General features: G+C 55.5%; 1 protein-coding gene across 1 annotated transcript in view; it reads right to left on the minus strand.

The window, feature by feature from the left end:
• Positions 1 to 5,398, minus strand: part of PAK3 (p21 (RAC1) activated kinase 3) — a 78,833-nt gene extending 73,435 nt beyond the window's left edge. The window contains exon 1 of the mRNA XM_082488410.1: positions 5,308 to 5,398. The gene's annotated coding sequence lies outside the window, so the exon portion shown is untranslated. The remainder of the gene's footprint in view (positions 1 to 5,307) is intronic.
• Between the last annotated feature and the right edge of the window lie 602 nt (positions 5,399 to 6,000).

The following is a 6,000-nucleotide window of genomic DNA, read 5'->3' on the forward strand; positions in this document are numbered from 1 at the left end:
TTGAGACACACACAGAAGTACTTTCCAGTGCCCTTCCCAAATAAAGGAAACAGCAATTTATTCACACCAGAAGAGGAACAGGGACTGGGGGACCACACAGCTGCTGCCCCTTCAACAGCACTCTCTGGAGAAACAAGCACACTCAGGTGACACGACAAGAAAGCGTTTTAGTACTCCGCTACTGACACGCAGCCGACTGGGCACACACCCTGCAAAGCAATGGCGAGCCTGCTAAGGTGCCAGAGCATTTTCAACACTGGAAGATTAGAAAGAAAATGAGAACGGTCCTGCTCTGGAGTCTGTGCTGTACTGCAATGTTGAAGTGGCAGTTTGTTTCAGGCCTATAGAGGATCTAAGGCTGGACAAAAATGACATTGCAGTACATTGCCTTGTGGGAAAGCCAAGTACATGTGTGTGCAGCACGCTGGATCAAAGCACAGCTACCACTGGTTTGCGTGCAAGGTATCACTTTCAAAAGTCAAGGGGTCATATCAGAATCTTTGTTTGCATTTGCAGGCTTTTGCCCTTAGGATTATGCGGAAACACATAAAACTTTCTCAAAGATTCCTTGAACACATGTTTTAGAATCCAAATTGCCTTAATTTGTTTCTGATAGCAATGAAAAAATACACACGACCAGAGCAGACGGAGTAAAGGAGGCATATCCAACCTCAACTTTGCCATTTCCCTTCTTTGCAAGCCTTACACAGTGCTGGGGTGCCCTGCACCTGTACTACACAGGGAGCCCCAAAACGAGCATTGTCACCTGGAAGCACTGCAAACTATTCAAACTGTGTAACTGACAGCAAATACTCCAGGGCAGAGAAGTGCTGTGCTCTGGATCAGTCAAGAGTCAGTTGCATCTGTCAATTCACTACTAGATAAGCAATTGACAATAAAAGAATAATGTTGGGAAATGAATGCATTGAATATATAGCAACACTGTTTTATCCTTGAATACTTAATGCACACAGTCATGATGATAAGTCATTTGAGCAAGACAAACCAACAGACAACATCTGCTCATGCTAAGCAGCATTCACGGCAGAGCTTTCTCAACTGAGCAGGACGTGCCCCTGTGTTAAGAGGGACGTGATTTCTAAGTCTGCCTCTATAAGGGCAGATATGAGATTGGACATCAGAGCACCCAGAGGCGCACCTAGCCCAGTGCTCCAAGAGCCAGATTTGCAGGCAGGGCTGGTGGCGTATGCTGACAAGAAGATCCTCCCAAGCCAGGAGTCAGAAGACCTGGAACACTTGTAGGCCCGCCTGTCCCCCGCCCAGGGCTTCCTGGGGTCAAGAGCTCCAGTAGCTGGGGACACAAGATCAACAAGATCACAGGCTTCTTGGATGACAGTCAGTGGGACTGACTGGGTGGGTGCCATGCTGCTTGCCCAGAGCAAGGGGTGCCCACCTGCCACGTCCCACACCACATGGTTGATGAGGTGAGGGCCACCTTGTGGCCCAGTCTCCTGTCTCAGGAAACCCAGCAGGCCAGCTGATAGACAGGGCACTGCCAGAGCTAAGTTGCACCTGTCCAATTAAACATGCAAAACAAAAAGTCCCTTTGCTATCCCCAACAGAGCACACCCTACATTTGCCATCAGCTGCACATCAGCCACAGCTGCTGCTGTTCACCTGGAAGAAATCTCCAAAACTCAAAGCACTGAGACAAGCCACTAACGAACCACAGATACTTTTGTCATATTTTTCTATTATAGAGCTACTGCTACAAGCAGGAGACACACCAGCGACAGCAGGTCTGAGACAAGACATTCACATCAGCATCTCCACCTGTGCTGACCCAGGCCCAATGAGACCTACCAAATACCACTCGGCCTAATGCCATTCTTCAAGTATCAGGCAAATCAAAGTAAACATGGAAGAAAAAGAAGATACGTAAGCTCAACTATTTGTGTCTGAAAGGTAAAAAGCAAAACAGAGCTGCAGGGGGAGAGTGCCAGCTAAACACAAACCAGCATTGGTGAGTCGAAAGGTTTGTTTCTGCAGGTGAAAGTTAATTCATGTTTCTCTCTCCCCTTCCTACTGCTGCCCACCCACTCACTCTCCTCCTCCTGCCCATTAAGGTCCTGGGAGAATAGTTTCAAGCACCTTTTGCGGAAGCTCAGGCAGGTAATGAAAGAGGAATATCACAGTGGGGTCCCGCCTGCCCACGGCGTAGCGCAGCAAGGAACAGAAATTGGTACTCAAACCGGTTAGGCACAAACTGACAGCAGCGTTAACGTCCCCAAGTCACAGGGACTCCAACCAGAGCAGAAGCGGAAGCCAAATCTGGCGACATCTCCCCTGTGACCAGTTCTGTGCAGACATGGCTAAAATGAAGGAGGAGTTGAAGGCAGATCTGAAAGGCCTCCGGCTTCCAGGCTGGTTTTGATCCCAGAACACTGGCAGCTCCAGGAACACTTGGATCCACAGTCACAATTAAAGTATTAAAGAAAAAGAGGAGAAAGCTTCTAGGCAGAGGGAACAGGAACTGAAATGGGACTATCACCACAAACCGGCTCTCCTCTAGGAGCAAATGTTGCCGGGAGATGGCTAACAGAGGAGCTGGGTTTGTTATGGCCAACAGTATGTTGCAGAGCTGAATTTGTCTCACCTATCCCTCTAACCGTATGCACAGAAGTTGCAAAGAGATATGGCGGCTGGAGGAAGATGACCTCTTGCGCCAAGTTTTGTTTTTCCAGACCTTGTGAACTAACTAAGGACACACAGGATAATTTGGACTCCAACTTCCACACACTTTTAAACATTGAGTTTTAGCCAGATCCTTACAGACACATCGCCCAGTGAATGCTCTACTTGGAGTGGTAAAGTCCTCTTCACTGTAGTCAACAGCAAAATGCTCGCCAACTTCTGCGGGACGCCCCTACACAGTCCCATTGGGCTGGTTAGTTCAGAGGTCACGAAGTCCCCATCAGCCATTCCCTACAAGAAGGTGGCACGCTCCTGCTAAAACCCTGAGGTGAACGGGGCCCGAGTACAGGGCCTGTGACAACCAAAGCAGCTCACCCCGGGTGTAGCCTCCTGCGGCACTGCTGCCACAGCTGCCTCCTGAACTGTTGCTGCTGCAAGCGGTGGCCTATGAAGCTGGAAACTTAATCCTGTAACAGGAGCTCAGGGCTCGCAGGAGCTACTGAGCCTTACTTTTAGTTATCCAGAGTCACTCAGTGAAGAAATGCCATCCATGCAGGTCTCGGTTCAGAGCATAAACTCCTCTGCAGCCCAGAGGCAGCTGCCTGCAGCCCCCCGCCATGAATCTAGCCCCCCTCAAAGCCAGCCCCCCACACCTTGCCTGCCACCAGCTCCCCTGCCCAGTCCCACGCTCAAGGAAGGCAGCTCCCACCAATGCAGCCACAAGCATCGCTTTCCCTCGCCAGCCCCGTGCTCACCTCAAAAAACCCACACTCAGGGCAATCCTTCCCTTCCATGCACATAACCTGTCACGGCAACCTTCACTCCCTGGCCCCAAACAACCCACCAGTCCATGTCCCAGTCCTAAACCCAGTTATCCCCAATTCCTGACCTGCTGTGTTTTCTGCTCACGCCATTGGGTAACCTGTGACTACACACCTTTCCTGGAAGCATGAGGCTCCTCTGCAGCCATGAGCCCCACTTCCACGAGAGATGGGGCAAAGGTGCTTGAAAATCCCCAGTGCCTCTTCTGCGTGGATGGCCTGCTCCCAGTCAGCAGGCCCCACACCAACTCCCGTGCGGGCGACGCCGCAGTCCCCTCCAGCATGCCCTCCTGCAGTCGCCCTGACCGGGGCTATGTTCTCACCCCCATTCTCCCACTAGCAGCCTCCTCCCAGGCTGCTCCTGCCGCCCGGGAGCTGTGCCCGGGCCCCCTCCTTCCTGCCTGACAGCCATGGAGAAGGTGGATTCGCACAAGAGGAGGAGCCAGGGGAGAAGATATCTCATCATCCTCTCCGGCCACAGCATTTCATTCCCTCTTCCCCCTCAGGCAGGCAGGCAGCAGCCCGGCTCCGGCCTCGCAGCCTCCCCCGTCCTCCTCCTCATTCTGGGGTGATTCACGTCAGCCCGAAAGTCGCTCAGCAAATCCCACTTTGATCTCCGGCCTCCTGCTTCCCTGTGCCGAACATCAGCACCGACTGTGCCCAGAAGGAAAACAAAAAGCAGACTCCCTGCTCCCGCAATCTTTGCACAGCATCAAATTCAGGCAGGTGGGACATCAGGGAGATGCGGGGAATGAAGCCTTTAAGGTCACCTGCCAAACTCTCCGTCCGCAGAGGTAACCAGGCTGTTCACTCCTAACGCGTGTTGTGTCCCCCCCAGCAAATGGAGCCATGCGGGGAGAGACAAAATCCAACCCCCCTGAACACCCTTTGGGGTCGCAAGTCCAGAAATGGCCCTGCTCTTTCCAGCTCAGGCCCACAATCTCTTTCAGACGTTGCTCACTCTGAAGCCACGGCTTTTCTCTTCTGAATTCCCTCAACCTTCTCCATTAAATACATCACTGTAGTTAAAACAGGGTTCATTTCTGGCACCAGTGAAAACTGGATCTGAAAACTGTCTGAATGACCAAAAAGGGGGCACCAGTGCTGAGCGCATCCCCCACGGGAGAAGGGAAGCCTGAAGCAGCCAGACATCACGCCGGAGCACTTCCTCGGCTGGCTGGTGTACAAGTCTGGGACAAAGGGACAACCCAGCACAGGGACCGCTTCGGTGTGGCATCAGGCACCACCGTGCGTGCACAGGGGAGAGACCACCCTTCCCTGAACGGATTTCAGGAGAAACTTAGCAGGCGTTTTTAAAGGGGTCAGTCGGATGCGTGCTGCCAATAAAAAGTATTAAAAAAAAAAAAAAGAAAGAAAAATGCAGAGTTATTTATAGCGCAGAATTTCTCGCTCCCTGCAGCAGCGCAGCCCGGCAGGCTGCATTGTTGGAAGATGGGGAACACACACATCACGACGGCCTTTATGGCCGGTGTCGGTGCTGACAACTTCAGACCCGACGGCGGCTCTGCGGCGGGCAGCCACGCCGGCAGCTCCCTCCCGCAGGACACCGCTCTCCATTTACCGACGAGGCGGCGGCTGCCCAGTAACACAGGTGTCACTGACGGCAGAGGAACCCCGCAGACGCAGACAACCCGGCGAACGGAGCAGCCCGGCCCTCCCCGCGTGGGCACACCACCGCCCCCCAACCGGGGGAGGAGACGGGGCGCCGCACACACGGCCACAGGCACCGCATTCCGCGGGCGGCCCCGGGCGAAGCGAAGCGAAGCGAAGCTCCGCAGGCCGCTCCCGGCCCGCCCTGATGCCCCGTTACCTGCAGCTCCCGCTGTCATACTGCACCGGTCGTCCCCCGCCGCCGCCGCGGGCCCCCCCCGGGCGCAGCCCATCTGCCGCGCGCCCGGCCCGTCCCCCCCCGCGCCGCCGCCGCCGACCGCCGCCGCCGCCGCGCGCCAATCGCCGGGCGCGCCGCCGGGACGCGCCGCCGCGCCCCAGCCCGTGTCGTCACTCCTCCGCCCGCCGCGCCCATTGGCTGCGCCCGCCCGGTTGCGGCGGCCCCCTCGGAACGCGGGGCGGGCGGGCGCGCGGGGGCAAAATCTTGTGTTTCAAGGCAGCTGCGTGGGGAAAGCGAGGCGCGGGGGGGTCTCCGCCCGCGCCCCCCTACTCCCCCCCACCCCCATGTCCCCCTCCGGCCGCGGCAGGGGTGTGCGGGCAGCTGGGAGGCGGGGACCGGCACCCGGCTGGTACCGAAAGGTGTCCCGAAAGGCATCATAATGTTCCTTGGTCCTCGTCCGCAGGGAATAGGAAACGCACCGTGAAATTTGGGGTTCCCCCCCAAAATGACGTTTGCTGTGTGACAGCTTTTCCTGTCAGCATCCAAAGGTGGGAGAAACCCATCAGGCGCAAGGCTCGAGCAACCAGCTCCGGCCACTCCTGCCACAAAGAGGGCACTTCCCCTGCAAAGATCCCCAAACGCACCAGAAGGAAAACCCCCTTCTCCACAGCGTGC

This window comes from Vanellus vanellus (assembly GCF_965231255.1).
Source record: "Vanellus vanellus genome assembly, chromosome: 10".
Lineage (NCBI taxonomy): Eukaryota > Metazoa > Chordata > Aves > Charadriiformes > Charadriidae > Vanellus > Vanellus vanellus.